The 19,482-nt window shown below is 43.3% G+C and overlaps 1 long non-coding RNA gene across 1 annotated transcript; it reads right to left on the bottom strand.

Moving 5' to 3' along the window:
* Window positions 1-17,396: 17,396 nt before the first annotated feature.
* Window positions 17,397-19,214, bottom strand: LOC120830020 (uncharacterized). The gene is made up of 4 exons (XR_013453011.1): window positions 18,716-19,214; window positions 18,552-18,641; window positions 17,789-18,394; window positions 17,397-17,690 (listed from the first exon to the last, which is right to left on the bottom strand). It is a non-coding gene; the product is annotated as an uncharacterized LOC120830020 (long non-coding RNA).
* Window positions 19,215-19,482: the final 268 nt, after the last annotated feature.

The following is a 19,482-nucleotide window of genomic DNA, read 5'->3' as shown; positions in this document are numbered from 1 at the left end:
TCTTTTTAGCTCGCTTCAGAGACCTGGACGCGAACAAGTCCTGCAGGGACGGCAGATTGCAGCCGATCACCCTCTCTGCAGAGCGGATGACCAGACGGCGATTGAGGAGCAGAGGATGGACTCGATGATGCCCGTGTAGAAGTGGACCATTATTGTCTTTGGCAGGTTGAATTTCTTCAGCTGCCCATCCTTGTTCAGATGCATACACTATTCGGAAGGGAATTTTCTCCCCTTAAAAAAAAGACACCTTATTAGAGTACAGCCCAGAGTATTAGGGTAGAGAGGGTGCGCCAGGAACTGCAAGGTTGGTGGTTCGAGCCCCTGCTGCCCCATGTCGAAGTGTCCCTGAGCAAGACATCTAAACCCTAATTACTCCCCGGGCAAAAATGTAATATAAGTTGCTTTTTTTTTCTAAAAGAAGGTCCTTCCGTTGAGTCTCCAGCCTTCATCTAGTAAGACCACAACCTATCTTGTCTACGGGCTTAAAATAACGACAACCTATCCTTGTCTGCGGTCTACTGTTAGGGATTTAAGCCAGAAGTGCACCCCTAGTCAGGAAATTATAGTACGTGTAATAATGTTCAGTGTTAGAATTATAGGTTGTGTGATGTTAGATATTAGTTATTACATTAACATGTTAGATGAAGTGAATGCAATTTGAATTAAACACAATGTATAGTCGTTTAAATCATATAAACACTGTACACATTAACATTCTGTCACAATGTGATGTTAAAACCTGGGGACGGACGCCAATTGCCGTTCTTTATGGATTTCTTCCAATTTTATCCCCAAAGAGGGTTTTTTGGGAGTTTTTTCTCCTGTCAGGTAATAAATGAACAACTTAATGTAAGGCAGCCGACTGAGGCAAATGTCTTGAGAATTGAACCACAAGAACTGTCTTAGATCTTATGATGAAGTGTGATGAATGGTGATCATTAATGATGGGTTGTTGTAATTAAGGTGTACTAGTTATAAGATGAAGACTTAAACGATGTATGCTTTGTTAAATTCACTCATTGAGGCATAAAGCCAACTGAATCTACATTGAGGGCATTGGAATGTGAGGGACAGATAGAACAGAGAGGTTTCAGGTTACAGCTGCAGCTTCACACCTCGACGTGAAGGGGACAGTCCAGGAGGGGACACTCTGAAGAAGAAGCCAATGACATTCAAATGCACCAAAGAAGACACACCTCAAGAGTTTTCAAAGGACCATGGCGGGGAAAAGACTGTTAGAATTTCTCCTGCAGCCGCGTTGATAAGTCACTTTAGACTTGCTCAGAGGATTCTCTATTTCGCGAAATATTCCACTGTTCGCTTAGTATTTCACTTTGTAATTGCATTCCTTATAACGTTGTTCAGTTATTAAATAACTTTTGATTTTTGAATTTAAACGAATTGACTCATTCGTGTCCTCGTTTCCGGCCGGGACGAGAACAAAGGAGTGAGGCCTCCCTTGGGAGCTTTCCGAAACCCTAACACTACCTCGAACCCAGCCTATCCCGTCCTGCGGTCTTTCGAGACCCTTTCTTTCACTTCGGGATCTGTTGAAATCCCACCATGCCTTAATGTGGTCCAGCTAGACCCTCGTTATATCCTGCGGTCTTCCTGGTCCCTGTATCCTTGTCTGTGGTCTATTGAGACCTTGCTCTATCCTTTTCTTGCTAAACTTGTATCCTACTGTTAACCTCACTTCACCTACTATATGCTCCCCTAACAACTCTGCCCTTTAACAAAAGCTTAGGAAGACACACCGACTCGGACGCTTCAGGGGCCGTAAGTAAAGGATTTATTTTGCATGCATGAAAATAAACATGGTTATGTGGGATATGCCTCATCTTATCTTGGTATCCCGGCCCCTTGTCTATCGTATAGCTGGATGGAGTCCAAGCCCCAACAAACTTTGCACTTTTAATACTTAAACGGCTTTTGTTAATAGTTCAGAAGTCTTTCCTGATTGAAATAAAACCACACTCAACAGACTTCACAGATACTTCTGTTGACTTCAGACAGACTCTCAATTTATTTAGCCTCAGTAAACCGCTCTGGGCAATGCACCTTAGCAACATCAGAGATTAGAACTCTGAATGTCTGGTTTACAAACTTTAGGAATTTAGGTGAGAGATATCTTGTGAATCATTGGGGATATTTCTATTCAAGGTTCCTGCTGGGATTTGTGGTTTGTAATTGTCTTCTCTGGTGAACAGCTAAGCTGGCAAATATGTGTCTATTATTTCATAGGAGATCTTAATTTCAGAATTTAGAGAATTCAACCCACACAACACTTTCTTTGACAAAGTACAGACCCTTCAAAATGTCCTTACTTTTTAAGACCTCCAGCTCAAGGTCTAACACACTGTCCTCAGAAAGATAGAAGAACATTAGCACAACAACGTCAAGGAGTTCACTTTCAATGCCTCAAGTGAATAGAGGTTGACTCAAGGCTGATTTGTATACACTCGAATGCTCAACTAGGCCTGTCTCTCTGTTCTTTATTCATTACCCTTTCAATAAGTCAATCAGCTCTCCTGAACACTGCAGGCAAAAATCACCCCCTTGTGAGGCGGGATGGAAGTCGAAAGATTCTGATTCACACATTAACTTTAAACTGATGTTGAAACTCGTCTTGCAAAAGATATACTGAAAAAGTTAGAGAACCCTGAACGAACAGATGTGCTTTGGTATTGTACTGTGCATATTGCACAAACGTGTTAACAGAAATGTACATGATGTACATCAAAGCAATGTCCTGCAATGCATGACAAAATATAGAATCATAATATAGGCACCCAACTATTCTTAGTTAATTAGGTAATTAAAAGAGGATTCCCCTTGGTGACTGAAATTTGAAGGTTGCGCTTATAAATTAGACATTATCTTTCATCTTACTGGTGTAAACCATTTCTATGCAATATTTAAATGAGATTTTCAAAATGTAGAAAATTTAATTCAATTAAGAACTACATTACTACAGCAGATCACTTGTCTTTTAGTAGGTCGATGCATTTGACTGAACATGTATTGGCACCAGGTCAAACCAGTTTAAATAATCCTGATGTTCGAATAACGTAATTGTACTTCCTCTTTCCTTTAAGGGAAAATGTACTGATGATTTATTAATGTATTTATTACAGATGACAGCCCCACATGCATAGTTTGAATAAAATAGTTTGATTTGCCCAAATCCGAACAGATCAGACATGGCCACATGAGGATCCATTTTTGGTGACATTGTGGTGACTGATATATCCTACAGCTAAACATGTCATAAACAAAGAACATGTGAACTGCTTTCTGGCATATTCTGCCAGTCCCCCTAAGCAGCATCAACACAGACAAAGAGTTAATTTGAATTTAATTTCATATTTAGCAAAAGGCAGTGGCGGCTGGTGGAAAATGTTCTAGGTAGGACAATTGAATCAATTTCAGCAAATTCAAAGGTTGATTTATCGCCAAACAACTAAGGTATCAAAACGTTGCAGTTACATTTTTATATTTATTCCAACATGAAAAAGGCAGTAAAACACTTTAACAATATTATTTTTGTCACCGCAGCAAGGCTATTCAGTCTAAAAATATATGTATACATCCCAAATAATAATCAGTATATGTACTGTATATATGTCAGTCGTTTCATCTGTTTGAATGGCAATAAAATCCGTGCTCTTTCCTTCGGCGGATGACATCCGCCTGTCGATAACAGCCTTAACGAGACTGTGCAAGAGTGGGGCAAGATCACTGTTATCCCAATATTGGCTGAACTGTATGTCATACATTGTTTTATCTAATCAGCAATTGGCTAAAGTGCTTCATAAACCCACCTTCCGTGAGCAATCTTGAGCTCACTCCAGAACGACAGACAGAGACAAGTAGGAAAACATATTATCAGCAGATATTCAAAACCACTGACATCTGACTTTTTTAAGTTAATATTATCTTTTAAGGAGGCTCGCTCCAGGTGGGGGCAAAATTAACGGCGACTTGTGATACACAAGTCACTGTTAACACAACTATGTGTTTAACTTATTTAATTAATTTAATCGTCAAATTACTGCAACCATGATCCATTCCCATCCAAAGCGTTTCAATAGTCTTCACTATTGTAAACAATATTAAATTTGGGTAATTTCACTCAAACAAATGTTAGCAAGCTAACACGTTGGCAGCACAAAGTGAATATTTCTATACAAAATCTCTCTTGCAGTGCCACACTAATGCTAAGTTGACATACCAGTCGGCTTCAAAACATGGCAGTAGTAAAACAAATCCAGCTGCTCTATGTGGAAGACAATCTATTATAAATTCCAAGTCATTAACAACTATTCACTTACCAATGCGAGAGCTAAAAGGAACAAAGAAAGATTTTCATGTGAGAGTTTTAAAAGGTTTTACTGTTGGCTTCAATATTTCCTGATTTACGGGCCCAAAATGAACCCTCAAACTTTACCCCACAGCTGGAAACAAATTTATGTCTGACAGCACCCAGATTCACGTTAAGAGGTCCCACAATATGATGTGAGAGGTAAGATTGGAGTACAAATGTTGTTGTTTTTTATTCAGCGTACAGGGCAGAAGAAAAGAGGCTAGGTAAGAGAAATTACATTTATTTTCTTATTAAGCTGCCGGGCTCAACTGAGATTAGGAAGCCCTTTTCAAAAGAGAGCTGGCCGAGAAAGCAGCAACAAGATAAGTCATGCTGTATGTCTAGTGGGAACTCCCCCTGAAAGCGCTGCTTTCCTTTCATCATTGTTTACTGTGGACATAGGCGTGTGGCAGGGAGAGTGTTGCAAAGTTTCACTAACCAAGGACCAATTCCTTCCACCTTTGCTTAGGGAGAAGGTATTTTTTCTGCTTGATTGAAAAGAGTCATGAATAAAGAAGGTCGAGATAAGATACGAGTTCAGAGTGCTGATGCACAGGGTTAAACCTTTTCAACCAGAGTGTTGTTTGGCCTCTGCTCCGAAAATGGCACACCCATGATAATTCAGACGCGACCAGGGGAGGCCGGCGCACTTCCGGGGGAAGGGGGCAATAATCCTTAGGGTGTACAGATTTGGATTGGCCTAGCACAAAGAGAGGTAATCTGTCTTTTTTCCGGTCCTATGCAACCTCCACTAGCTCCAATTGGTAAAATCCAGGATAGACTTCAAAACATTACTCATCACCTACAAAGCCCTAAACAACTTGGCCCCTACCTGCCACTCAGACCTCCTCTCCCTCCACGCCCCAACCCGTTGCCTCAGGTCCGCCAATGCTAACACCCCGAAGACCGTAAGGACAAAGCGCCGGACCTGGGGCGACAGGGCCTTCTCTGCTGCACCTCCTCCCTGGAACGCCAGGCTCCCACCGTCTTATCAATCAAACAAGCCCTCAAAACCCACCTCATCAAACTCGCTTTCAAATGCTAACCCCTACATGAGTCATTCTCCGGTTTTCTCCAGTTCTATTTTTTTTTGTATTTCTCTTATCTGTACCTTTCTTTTACTTTTCTTTGTCTGGTTTTGTTCTTGACTGTCATTGTAAAGCGTCTTTGGGTACCCAGAAAAACGCTATAAATACGAAAGTATTATTATTTTCTTTTGTTTATTTTGTGAATAGATAGACATTTGTAAATAAATTTACATTTTGGGGCCAACGCTTATTTCTACCACAAGGGTGGATGGCATGTCTACATAAGTTAATGATTAATAACTCAATTAGCCAAATGAGCTGACCCCCTTCATTGAATAATGAGAACCGTTCTCACCACTAAGAGGGAATTTAAAAGGTTCATTAAAACCACTTATTGTCAAAGCTAAGAAGAGTAATTTACAGCTTTGTGTATTTGAATAATGACAGTGGAGAGAGGAATTAGAATAAAGAAAAAAAGAACTAGGTGGCAGTTATGTATTATGTTGTAATGCATAACGAGGTGTTCTGAAGAACATCATAGACAATAATGGACAAAGTGGAAAAATGGTTTTCTTGAAATCATGTTACTGCTCCACCATTTTATTCCCTCATTTCCAGACTTATAATAGCAATTTAAGATAAGTTTGGATCGCTAATGCTGTATTATAGCCGGCTGAGTCCGCTATCCACCATGGCAATAACGTCTATTTTTGCTCGTTATTTGTTTTTGGAAATTACATAAACGCCGGAGTGTTTGGGTTCATGACATCAACTGTCGCCGCTCCAGGAAGTGCGTCTGGATGACTGCCGCTTCCTACTTCAGGCCAGTAGCCAGTTTTCTGACCTGTTGCCTGCCACCGCCTCTCGGTTAGACACCAACTCATTTACAGGAGTTCAATCTCAGCTGCGAAGCACCTGTTTAAATATTTAAACTTTGGCGAAAAATATTTGATGTGCTTCTTTTGTTTTTTCGCGTCTTTTGCAGCCTCCGCGCCGCCTGAAAATGTGCTTGCAACGCAACCATTCTCGTCTGTGCATTAACTTTGCATGCAATCCACTTGCGCAAATAATTTGCTTTGCGTTTGGTGTCAATGCAGCATAAGGTTGTAGGGATAAGGTGTCACGACCGGACAATAGCCCTGAACCCAAATGCACGACTCCTGAGACGACGTTCAAAATCAAAGTTTATTTACGAAAGGCAGCATATGACTCTCGGCAGAGGAAAAAACCCTATACTAAACCTAAGAACAAAACGAATCTACAAAATAAACGCTATGCTACAAAATAAACGCTATGCTGAAAAAGGAACTAACAGAAACCGAGCTTGAACAAGGTAAAAAAAAAAAAAAAACGTAGCAAGACTTGACAAAGGACTTGAGCACAGGTTCTCTGTAACATGGGACAAGACTAACTGGCACAGGACACAGGGAGACGCAGACACTAGCTGTGTCCCAAAGTCGCCAGACTGCATTCTTGTAGCCTCCAGCCTTCAGCAGCCTTGGGGTGGTCCTCCAACAACTGCATAGCTTGAACCGAACAGTCTCTGAAATGGGACTGTCTGTAGTGATGTGTCATTTGTGAACAATTCTTTCATTTTGAACGAATCCTTACAAGGACTCGGGAGTAACGAGTCCCCTCAAAGAGAGATTTGTTAAATTCCTAGTGGCTGCGCATTGGGACTGTTGCATAGGCTCAGTCAAGGAAACAAATGATTTGTTCATTGAGTCTATGCAGGTCACGTGAAAAATTAGCCAAAGACTTGTACCCGGCAGAAGAACAAAACATTGATCCGAAGACACGTTCGGGAGAACGATTCGTTCATCTGCCGGGTAGAAGTCTTTGGATCATTTTTCACGTGACCTGCATAGAGCCTCAGAAGAGGAAACAGAATTTGTTTGCCTGTTCACTTTCACGTGACTAGGTTTAGTAAGATGTGAATTATTCGGCAATGGCATAACCACACATTCTTTGGGGGGTCGTGTACCCCCCAATATTGAGAAAATACCAATCTGCCCCCCCCTCAATACACAGCAGAAAATATGTACAATATGTGTTCACCTTTGATGAAGCCTGTCAATGGATCGGTCTCCTGGCTCGTTAGTGCCACTCGGGTGGTTCTCGCACACCGCTGCCGGGCATCTTTCTCTCCAACGTGCACTCACTGTGCAACAAACTGGACGAACTTGTCCAGCAGCTGGTGAGGAGAGACAGAGACTTTGAAATGAATGAATGACTCGAAAAAAGATTTGTTTGTTTTACTTAACGAGATTCAAAGTTCCGAGTCAGTAAAACGATCCGGTCTTCCCATCACTAACAGTCTGGCCTACAGGGGGACTTGCGTTATCAGCATTACCTTCGCTGCTCCCGTTGGCTAGCAACCTGCCGCACTTAACAATAAAAGCCTTAAAAGCCGAAAAACATACAGATAAAGGAGATACGCTTCTCCTCCGGGCAATGATAGATTTCAGGCTGAAAGAAGAACATTTTCCGGTTATTTTAAATTCAAATTAAATTAGTCAATGTATAATACTTTACTGAATTTATAATTACCCTTACTGAATTTATAATTACCCTCAGCTAAAACTATTATTGCAAACTTAAGGCAGACGAGATTCCATCAATGTTGTCTTAAAAAACAATAGCAAACCCATTTATTAACTTGTATGCAACTTTTTTTTTCTTGCATAGGATACAAGCTATTTTAACTATAAAATATTACAGCATATGTCGAAGCTACAGTAGCTTAATGTCAATAGACATGCAGCCTTCTCCTTCAGCTGGATGCTTCCTCCTGGCTCTAAATGTAAAGTTAGTTTATAATCACACCACAAAACAAAAGAAGCAAAGCAGTTTTTTCGTGTATTTATTTATGTAACGTTACTGACTTAATAGCAAGTTTGAAACTGATCAATAGAATTATTAATCAATAAGAATAACTTGAAATTAATTCACAAAATTAAGGGGTACAGTATGAACAGTCTCATAATTGACAGTCACTCATTAAGAGCAAAGACTTTTAAAGGTTTAAGTTTGAGCACTAAACTACGTGTAGCCGGGTGAAGTGGGGGCAGGGAGGTTTTTGGACTGCTAGATGGTCCGCACAGAGGGTGAGGGCATACTGCCCCTTTAAGTACATTGGCATGAGTTCGTGTGGGATTTGGAGCTGTAGAGCGGGACCTAGTGGCTACTAACGCGACACAGTGTTAGCGGTTAGCATCGGAACAGCGTTAGGGAAATACCTGTTAGTGTAAGTGTTCTCACATTAATAAACCTGACTCACCATGTAAATTGTGATTGATTGACTGTTACTGAGTGTATGTTCTTGGGTTATGCACCTCTGCTTCGTTTAGAGGGTAGTAACAAGCTGCTGTGGGTTGAGGTTGCACGTGCATGGAGCCGTGCGTGCCGGCGCTTGAGTGAGTTTGTTTTCGGGACTTTTTGGAGGAGCAACAATGGTGTGGGATTTGAACAGCATGAGACCGATGTGCATGTTTTTTTGTTTCACTACTGTTGTTTTTTATGTAACTGTTAGCTTCATGTAATTTCTAGCTTAAGGTAATTGTAGCTCTATTCCATGACATCCTGTTAGTTAGTGAAGCGAAGCAATTGGTTATTTGTACACTGTTCCAAGTGCCTCCTTAATGTGACACATTAAGGCTGTGCTCCAGGAGTGCAGTCGGGGGAAATAAAGAACCCACATTAAAGAGAAATAAATTTATCTTAGTGTCCTGTCATAATTTTAATCAGGCTACATACGTATACCTGCTGTCACCACCATGTAAATGCACAAGTGAACACAGGAACAACATGGGAAGTGGGGGAGGATACTAAGGTAAGAAAAATAGAGACGACTGTAACAACTGTCAAACAGCAGAGAAGACAAAATGATAATGGTTGTATTACCAGCACAGGGGGTAAAAAATACAATAGCTATACAAATTGTCAAATGGTAAAGGCGGGCAAGCGCATGGATGGCTGTAATAACCACTATTAATTAGACCAAAGGATGGAGACTTTTTCTCCCCACCCAAGTGGCCACAGCTAAGGCCAGAGACTCTGGAGTGAAGACTGATACATTGGACATGTGCTTTCCATCCGTGTAAATCTGCCTGTTTTCCTTTTAAGATGATCCTTAACTAAAGTCAATGGATCTCCTACACCCTTGTTGATCCAGTCTAATAGAAGAATGTCTACATCAGATTCTGGCAGCAACCATGGTGGAGCAGGTGGCGAGCACACTCTCAGGCCCATTGATGAATCTGCAACTCCCACTATCCCTGCTTTCATTTCGTTTTCCTTATTCATCCATCCCTTCACTGAAGTTCCAAGTGCTTCTCCAAAAAATACTTTGCAGGTGTTAACAACCTAGAGCTCTGCAGCTTAGACCAGTGCTCCAGAGGGAGGAGGACAGAGGGGAGAGAGAGAGTGCGTGTAGGACGTAAAGTAAAGGAGTGTTTTGTGTCTGCAGCTGCTCGATTAATAGAGGATGGAGAACAGAACAGAATGTGCCCTGTTGAAGTGTATGTGCTTGTGTGTGAGTGAGTGTGTGTTCCCATTGTGTGTAGCAGATTGTGCACGCTGAGATCTAATAACTTAAGAGAACACTACTCCATAATGTAGTACATTTTACAGCTAATGATTTTAAAACAATGATCTCCGTTTTCTTTTGTATTTTCCCTTAGTTATACACATTCATTTAATGTGGTTTATTGGTTGGTTTTCACCTTAGTTTGGGGTTTAGCCGTTGTTGTTGTTTTTTCCTTCTGCTGGTATCTGGCTGATCGGCGTCTAAAGACAGGTCTGTGTACCTTTTTGAAAGACACTTTTAACACTTTTCTTGTTTGACGTTTTTTGTTTTTAATCAAAAACAGTAAAGCGGAAGTGGACAGTCGTTTACTTGTTTTTCCTTTAGAACCAAAAAACGAGACAAACTGACCATTTTTTACTCCGTTAATCCCTTTTGGGGTTTTGCCCATAAAATAAAAATACGAAGAGCAGCCACTAAACCGGAAGTATGTCGATTTTCATAGTAAGAGTCAACGCAATGGAACCTGTGTATGCTAGAAATCCGTCTGCAATGACAGCGGTTAAAAGTTAATTAATGGATATAAATAATTAATCCTGGTCCAACGGGATGTGTCAGCACAAGTTAGCAATAGTTGAACAACGCACACTCGTTGCTCTTGAATCAGATATTTATTTTCCACGCATTGTGTCAGTGAAGGCAGAACAGAGACAGTTCAAGGAGACGCAGAGTAAACGTGCGAATACATGTATTTAAACCATAGATTTACTTATATTTAACTGTGTTTACGTAGGTTATTACAGATGTATTTAATGCTGGACTTTTGGTTTCTTTATATATAATCATTATTTGTCACACTTTAATCCTGAATGTAAACTGAGGTAAAAAGAGGTCAAAGGATGAGAAGATCTAATGTTGGTCTGTGTTCCAAAGACTGGCTACCTTAGTTCCATTTTTTGCCTTGGACATTCTAAGTTGATTAAAACAGACGTTAGCTTCCCTTGCGTTTTGGTCCTCTCTCCTTCACAAACACGACAGAATACTCTGGCCACCATGGTTCCAGCAAGGGAGAACCAGTTCCAGTCTGCCCTCGAGCTACAGGAAACTATGCTGGGAAGTCATGAGGGTGAGCTAGCCGCCACTCATCAGGCTGTTGAATCTCTCGCGGCTCAGGTGACCAACTTGTCTCAGCAGCTTCTTCACCTTTGTGTTCGTGATCCCCCCCTCGGCCCGGAACCTCGACGCGCCGGAACCCAGAGTGAACAATCCTCCATGCTATGCGGGTGAGCCGACAGAATGTCGGAAGTTTTTTCACTTCAGCCCTCGAGGTACGCCAGTGACCGATCCCGCATCGCCTTCGTGGTCTCTCTTCTCACCGGCCGGGCGCGTGAGTGGGAACTGCTGTCTGGAGTTCGGACGTCGACTGCCTCGACCGTTATGTGCTCTTCAAGGAGGAGATGTCAAGAGTTTTCGACCATTCCGCACACGGGGCTGAAGCCTCTCGACTCCTCTTTGTCGGGGAAAGAGATTGACCGCCAACTTGAATTTCACACGTTAGCGACTTCCTGCGACTGGAACGAACCCGCTCTGGTGGCACAATTTCTGGAGGGATTGAATGCAGAGATTAAGGATGAGGTTTTAGCCCGCAAGATTCCTTCTCGACTTGACCCCCCCCATTGACATGGTGATCTGCGTCGAGAAGCGCTTCGAACTACGCCGCAGAGCCTGCAACCTGAAGGGGTCACTTCCCTCTGCGCCTTCCTCTCCGTCACCCTCCGCCAGCGCTGATTCGGAGCCCATGCAGCTAGGAGGGTTACGGATCTCCGCTGCGGAACGCCAACGCTGCATCACCGGACGTCTTTGTATATACTGTCGATCACCTTCCCATTTCTTCTCAGCCTGCCCGGTAAAAGCCAGAGTTCACCAGTAGAGAGGGGGTTACTAGTGAGTGCATCCTCCTTAGACGCCCCTGTCACGCACCTGCACTACCTTTTCCTTCCATCTACGGTGGCTGGGCTCCGCCATCTCCTGCCTGGCTTTGATTAACTCTGGTGCCGAAGGAAGTTTTGTGGATGAGGCCTGGGCTCGTGAACAAGGTATCCCTCTCATTGATCTTAGAGTGTCGGGATCTCCAATCCCCCCCGAGTTGGTTGATGAGAAGGATCGCAGCACGTTAATCAATTAAAGTCACAAAGTTAACATTTATTTAGAAGAGAAAAAGATTACATGAGCAATTTTCCGCAGATATCAGTCTCTAACTGTTGCTTGCAAGGAGGAGGTCAAACACACCAGCACATATTCCAGCGTTCTGTGTAATGGTGTCTCCGAGCAGCAAAAACGAGTTTTTATACACATGAAGACCATCCTCAGTGCCAGTTACGAGAAGCCATAAATCAGGTTGAGATAAGAACTCAGGTGAAGATGAGGGTAACACACAATGCTCCTTTGATCAAAGGTCTGTGAGAGCACGTTAAACCATTCTCCATTCAGGTAGAATGCACCCGATCTATGAGGCGCTGAAACGTGGCCGGGGTCCCAAACAACCTGAAGGGAAGTGTGGTACAAACCGTACGGGGTGGAGAATGCCGATTTCTACTTGGACTCTGGTGACAGAGGAATCTGCCAGTAGCCCTTGGTTAAATCCAGTGTCGTGAAGAAACGTGCAGTGCTTGGCCGGTCCAGGAGCTCGTCGACCCGGGGCATTGGGTAGGCATCGAACCGTGACACGTCAGTCACCCTGCGATAGTCCACGCAGAACCGTACAGATCCATCCTTCTTTGCCACAAGGACGATGGGGCTGCACCAGGCACTGTTGGACTCTTCTATTACCCCCAACTCCAACATACTCGCCAATTCCCTCCGAAGCACTTCTTTCTTGTGTTCGGGCAACCTGTAGGATCGTGACCTCACCGTCACACCCGGGGGCGTCTCGAAACTGTGTACTATGAGGTCGGTCCGGCCTGGCAAGGGAGAGAGCACATTAGCAAACCGCTCCTGCAATCTGGCAACATCCGCCCTCTGGCTCTCGGAGAGATGAGCCTCTCGAGGGAGCGAGGTATGATTACCTGCTTTTGGAACCTCCGGCCCCAGCTCCTCCCTTTCTGATACCGTAGAGACCAGAGAGACAGAATCCACCCCCCTCCAGGCTTTCAGGGGGTGCAGGTGGTATATCTGTATACCCCCGCCCCTGTCAAGACCGCACCACCTCGTAGTCGACGTCCCCCACCTGCCGTGTGACATCAAAGGGCCCTTGCCACTTGGCTAGGAGTTTAGAGTTGGAAGAAGGAAGTAATACAAGTACCTTTTCTCCCGGTGTAAATCGTCGCAGCCTGGCCCCTCTGTCATACAGCCCTTGTTGTCGCTCCTGGGCCTGCAGCAAATTCTCTCTTGACATCCGGCCCAGTGTGTGGAGTTTCGCTCGCAGGTCCAGGACGTACTGGATCTCATTCTTGCAGGGGCTTGGACCTTCCTCCCAGCTTTCTTTAATAAGGTCCAGCACCCCTCGTGGCGTCCTGCCAAACAAAAGTTCAAAGGGAGAAAATCCCGTGGAGGCCTGGGGGACCTCCCGCACTGCAAACAACAGAGGGTCAAGCCAGTGGTCCCAATTACGTTCATCTTCGCTAATAAATTTACGGATCATGGACTTCAGAGTCTTATTCATACGTTCCACCAGCCCATCCGTCTGCGGGTGATACACGCTAGTACGAATGGACTCAATGCCCAGTAACCCGTAAAGTTCTCTCAGTGTGCGCGACATGAACGAGGTGCCCTGGTCAGTCAGAGTCTCTTTAGGGATTCCAACTCGGGAGATGACCTGAAACAGAGCCTGCGCGACACTCTTTGCAGAGATATTGCGCAATGGCACTGCCTCCAGATATCGCGTTGCGTAATCCATGAGGACTAACACAAAGCGATATCCGCGTGCGCTCCGGTGAAACGGCCTGATGAGGTCCATGCCGATCCGCTCGAACGGAACCTCCACCAACGGCAGAGGACGCAGCGGCGCCCTCGGAACGGCCGGAGCGTTCACTAACTGACACTCCGGGCAGGAAGCGCAGCGCACGTCCCGCCGGATGCCTGGCCAATAAAATCGGGTCATTATCTGGTCTAGCGTTTTTTCGTATCCCATGTGACCAGCCATCGGGTTATAGTGAGCCGCCTGGAAGATCATTTCCCGATGATGCTGCACATGTTCCACGGTGAATTAATTGTTTGTTCAGGTGTTGCATTTTCACAACCAGCAACAAAAATAGTATTGTCAGATGTCCCTCTGTTCATTACTGACGAGTTCCTCAGCATAGAGCTCCGGATGGTTTTGTATGGAGAGACGTGCAAACAACCTGGGACTGTATACTGCTGTTTTTAATTTATTCTAATGTTTTAAAGTTAAATGTGCTGCTCCGTTTTATTAGGGTGTTTTTACACCCTTTTACATTCACAGAGCGAAGAGGGACATCAGCAGCAGTGGTACCCCTGGTCTGATGGGGGGCACTGCTGAGGGAACATAGCATGAAGCAGATAAGAAGACTGTATTTTAACTGTGTGAAGGGCATAGTCCGGACCGGTTTATGCCATGTGTAGCAGGTGGCACCATGGGGTGGCGCTCTGAATTCAAGGCTGTGCTCCTATCAAAGGGAAAGTGGCACTTTTCCAGGGAATGCCAGTCTCCTGTTGGGTGGCCAGAGTGTTGCTGGACCCACATAGTGTGGGGAAATCTCCATTTCTTTGATTGGGTAAATATGCTTCTGTTGATTTTTCATATATACTGGTTGCATATTTTAAAGTACTTTGCATGGCAGGATCGGGATAAGAGGCGCTGATCCAAGCAGAGGATGAATGACTGGGTGTGGGAGTTTGACACAACAGGTATGTTTTACCTGTACCGAGCTGCTCCATTTCTAGTTTTATAAAGCCGTTGAATAGAGGAGCTCAGGTTTCACCAACAGAAGCCAACCGGCAAGCGTTCTCAGACCTCATTGGTGAAGTGGGGGATCCCACTCGGACCACGGCGCTGTCTCTGACTCTGCCCCAGAGCCCTCTCCAGAGCCTTATTCCCATCCTAACCAAAAACAATACTTGGACGGCCCGGATGAACCCAAACCCCGCCTCTTCTATCTGCTCCCTAAAATCCATAAGACTCCTGGGACCTGGACGGTTCCCTTTGTTGTTCTGGCCGCCCTATAGTCAGCGATTGCGGTTCCGAGCCCTTCAACATCACCGAATATATTGATCACTACATCCACCCCCTATCCAAATTACACCCTAGTTATCTTAAAGATACATACATTTGTTAATGTTAAAGTACCCGGTCATAGTTCTCTTTTCCATAGACCAGCGTTTCCCAAACTCAAGATTGCCGCAGCCCAATTTGAAATCTGAAAATCTTTCGCGGCCCACCCAAACCTTTAATCACAACTCTGATCAAAACATAATGATTAAATGACCTTAAGAATTTAACCAAAGTCAAACATCCGCGAGCAAAAGTCTGTCTCGCGCGATCAAAAGTTCGTCTCTGCGAGGTATTTGCTCGCTTGCGAAACGTGAACTTTGTTGCTCGCGAGGAGAATCTCTGCTCGCGCTGGAAGGAGTTTTCTACGCGCTCGCTGTTTTTCTTTTTGACAGTTAGGTGGAGACGGTGCTTTCAGGGTCCGGACGATGCTGCGAGATGCGTCCACTCCCGCCGCCCCCTCGCCATCCACGCCTTAAATCTTCGGCTCCTTTTAGAATAACTTATTTTCCCTGATGGTTCAGCTACTGTAAAGAAAAGGGCACTGTCTCTCGCTCTTTAATCTCATGAAGTGCTCGGCAAGAAAGAAAAGATTGTGCATTAAAAAATGAAACACAATGTATCCCTATGGGTTGAACCAACATTAATTTACGACTTTGCCATTTAAACCTTTGTCTGTTGGAAAAACCATACAGTTTTGACCCATTGTGGAATATGTTTTTGTGCCTGCTATAATATTTTGTGAGCCCGTGCATTTCTTTCTGTCTACACCTCACCCCTACACTTAACCCTGCTGTCTTTTACTAGTTTTGGTTTTCCGTAGTTAGTCCGTTCCTGGTCCGTTGTATTATTCCCTGTATGCTACGGATGTAAGAGCGGACTAACTACTTTAATTTTTGTTGGTCTGTCATTTGGTCAATTTCCCTACATTTCTCTGTACTTTTTGCAGTGGTCTGGGTAGACAACCTGATCTTGTGTGAACTAATGGGTTGGTTGGTTTTGCAGTGATTTGCCGTGTACACAGGTGTGCAGTGATTTAAGCGTGTTTGGCCGCCGTGTGGTGCATGGATCATTCAGGTGTCGCTCAGAGCTTGTAGTCCGGATTAGACTTGCATTTAATAAATATTGTTAAACTTTATTTGCTTTCGTATCTTATATCCATAAGTTAAAATATGCCACAGGCTCCCCACTGTGTGGTCCAACAGACTGGGACAAAATGGACCTGGCCTACAGTGGAGGATTTTATAGAAACCTCCCCTCAAGTAACGGACTGCCGACCTCCTGTGGAGAGTTTTACATGGTGCTGTCGCCTCCAATGCATTTATTTCTGTTATTAACCCCGCTGTTCTGAGCAAGTGCCCTTCTGTGACCTCCGAGAGACTATTTATCATGTTTTTACTGAGTGCAAGAGACTTGAGAGTTTCTGCTCTTTTAACGTTGGTTTCTAGTCTTTTTAATGTGTTTTTTACGGAAAAGATTTTTATCATGGGAGCTGCCTACAAGAAGGGAAGGAAGCCGAAATGGCAATTTAAGTAGGAAAACCAGAGAGGGGCAGGAGGCCAGGGCAGGAGGCCAGGGCAGGAGGCCAGGGCAGGAGGCCAGGGCAGGAGGCCAGGGCAGTGTGGCTGGTGAACATCAGCGCCAAACTCAGGCTAGCCCACATGGAAAGAACCTATATAAACATATATGTTTTAATATATGTTTTGATATATGTATTAGATATATGTGACATATATGAAATTGGCCGTTTTCCTATATGTTATATTATATATGTACATATAGGTGCATATATGTGTACATATATGCGCACATATATATACATGCATAAATTTACCTATATAGGTACATATATGTGCGCATATATGCACATATGTTCACCTGTATATTAGTACAATTATTAAAATCCATAGCTACTAGGAAACAAAAATAAAAGCCCAAAATGTAGAAATTTACATTATTTATTTAAGGACTATCAAAATGTACAAAAACAATGACAAAAAATGGAAAGGATGGAAAGGAAAAAAAATAATTTCATGGATCTTCGCATCTCTGCGAGCTTGGAATTTATAGCTGTGCCTATCTGCCCTCGGCTGGCTGCCGGACACTTCTTCAATGTAGCATCTAGAGAAGACAAAAATAATTAGATAATATAATAATATTGGAACAATAATGAGCGAATGGCACACACACACACACACACACATGCTCGAAGAAGGTATGCATTAAAATCAAGCCAATCAATTACCGGCATAGACAATATAAGGCAGGACAGAGGGGATTAAGGGTGAAGGAGGGGTGAATATTAGTATTTATGAACACTTCAGACAACAACAATATGCCATGAGGTTATTTGCAACACTATATCTTCTACAAAATAGAAGACTACACACCTTACAGCACATTGAGCGCAATACCCCAGAAATGTGGTTTTAGAAAAGGAAAGGTGGGATCAAGACGTGAGCAAGCAATGAATTAGTATTATAGGTGCTAAGCAGATACAGTAACAATAATGGGTGCCCTACCTTATGTAGTCTCCATTGATGCCTAATAAACATTGATACAAGTAGGCTATGGTTAAAGTGGTGAACTTATAAAGTCTTAAAAGTTTTGTTTTCCCTTCTCTACATTATGCATTTACTCACCAATAATGGCTGCCTTTTTTATTTTGTCCAGGGCAACCAGCTGCTCCCCATCCCCTCTGGTTGGCTTCCCACCTTAAAGTAAAATTTCAAAATTATTATGAAAGGCGGGTAAAATGAAGGTTGAGTAAGCAAGAGTTTTTTTTATATATACACACACATCACGTTTTTGAACCATTCAGGTTGCTTCCCATTCCAGAACATCTTTCAGATGTGCATTTTCACTTTTGAGAGACTGAACTTCGCAACTCCTGCAAATTTCTTTGCATTTGTTCAATTTTTTTTCTCTCCCACATCTGTTCGTCCAGTTGCTTTCTAAATTCAGCAGCGCTCTATGAGAAAGAGAAATACAGAGAAGAACAACAGCTAATTGTTATATAACTTTTTTTGTAAATGGTTGATTCTGATTTTCTGGGAGGATGTTATAAGAAATGTAAGAGGAAGGTGGCAAGAAGTCTACGGCAGAAATCCCCCCACTTGGCTATATGTAACTGGTTGTCTAGCAAACATACACCACACATCGGATGTCATCATTTAGGCTACCTTTTTCTTTGAGGCTGGTACTTTGTCGTCTTCATCCCCAATATGCTCCTCCTCTTCTCTGGCCCGCTGGGAGGGAGAGAGAAAGAGAGAGGACAAAGTTGCCTACTGTGCTGGTGTCATACCTTGTAACAGCTACTGGTAATGCACTTTATTATAAAAGTCTTACTTATCTTTACTGCATTGCAATGTAATAACACACACTGGATGCAGACTGGTAGTGTACCTTGTTCTTTGTGTCATGACGCGCCTCATCATCCACTTCTCCCTCCTCCTCCTCCTCGTATTTAGAAAGATTTTTCTTTTTCACGGCAACCTTTGGAGGGAGAAACAGAGGAACCATGAATGTATTGTAATGTAACAGCACACACAGGACGACTGGTAGTGTACCTTGTTCTTTGAAAGTCTGTCATGACCCTCCTCCTGCTTCTCACCCTCCTGGTGCTTGTATTTGGAAGACCCTCCCTTTTTATTGTCAACCGACAGAAAGACACAGACTGACTTTTAGCCCAACTCTTATTAACTTGCGTTACACCAGCTTGCACATATATCTTGTCAAAGCACATTAAATCATCATAGATGACACAATTACAAACCTACAAACATGCCTACACATTAAGAAACAAGAGAGGGGAGATAACTTGAACTAAAGCACCAATTGGTGCAGTCAGTTACCTTTTTTTTAAAGCCTTCTCAGTCTTCCCCTGCTGCTCAATGTACTTTGAGTTTGGGATGTGAGGACGTTTTGTTTGTGTGCCCTCTTTCTCCACCTCGATCTCACGCAGTTTAATTTGGAGGTTTTTCAAATTCTGGTGCAATAAAATTGAAATGTTTACTGCAAACGTTTGTCTAATCATGTTTAACGTTACCAAACGTAGCATTAGTCCCAATTAAGAGACTTAGCTACCTAATTTGCTAATGCTACCTAACAGCCAGCATACTAAGCTAGTCAGGTAACAAGATCCATTTTACACTTCTTTTAGTGCGAGCAAAATTTAATGTGATATACATAATAGAAATGTAACATAACTTACTTGCCACGTCAATAATTTTGGCTCGGTGAACCGGCCAGGGTTGGCGGCTTTTTCGCCATTCCACCAGCTTCTTGTGTTATTCAGTCGAGGCAAAAAAATCTTGAACTGAAAAGTTCCGGACAC

The sequence above is a fragment of the Gasterosteus aculeatus genome, chromosome 1 (assembly GCF_964276395.1).
Source record: "Gasterosteus aculeatus chromosome 1, fGasAcu3.hap1.1, whole genome shotgun sequence".
Lineage (NCBI taxonomy): Eukaryota > Metazoa > Chordata > Actinopteri > Perciformes > Gasterosteidae > Gasterosteus > Gasterosteus aculeatus.
This window is presented reverse-complemented; position numbering and strand designations above follow the sequence as displayed.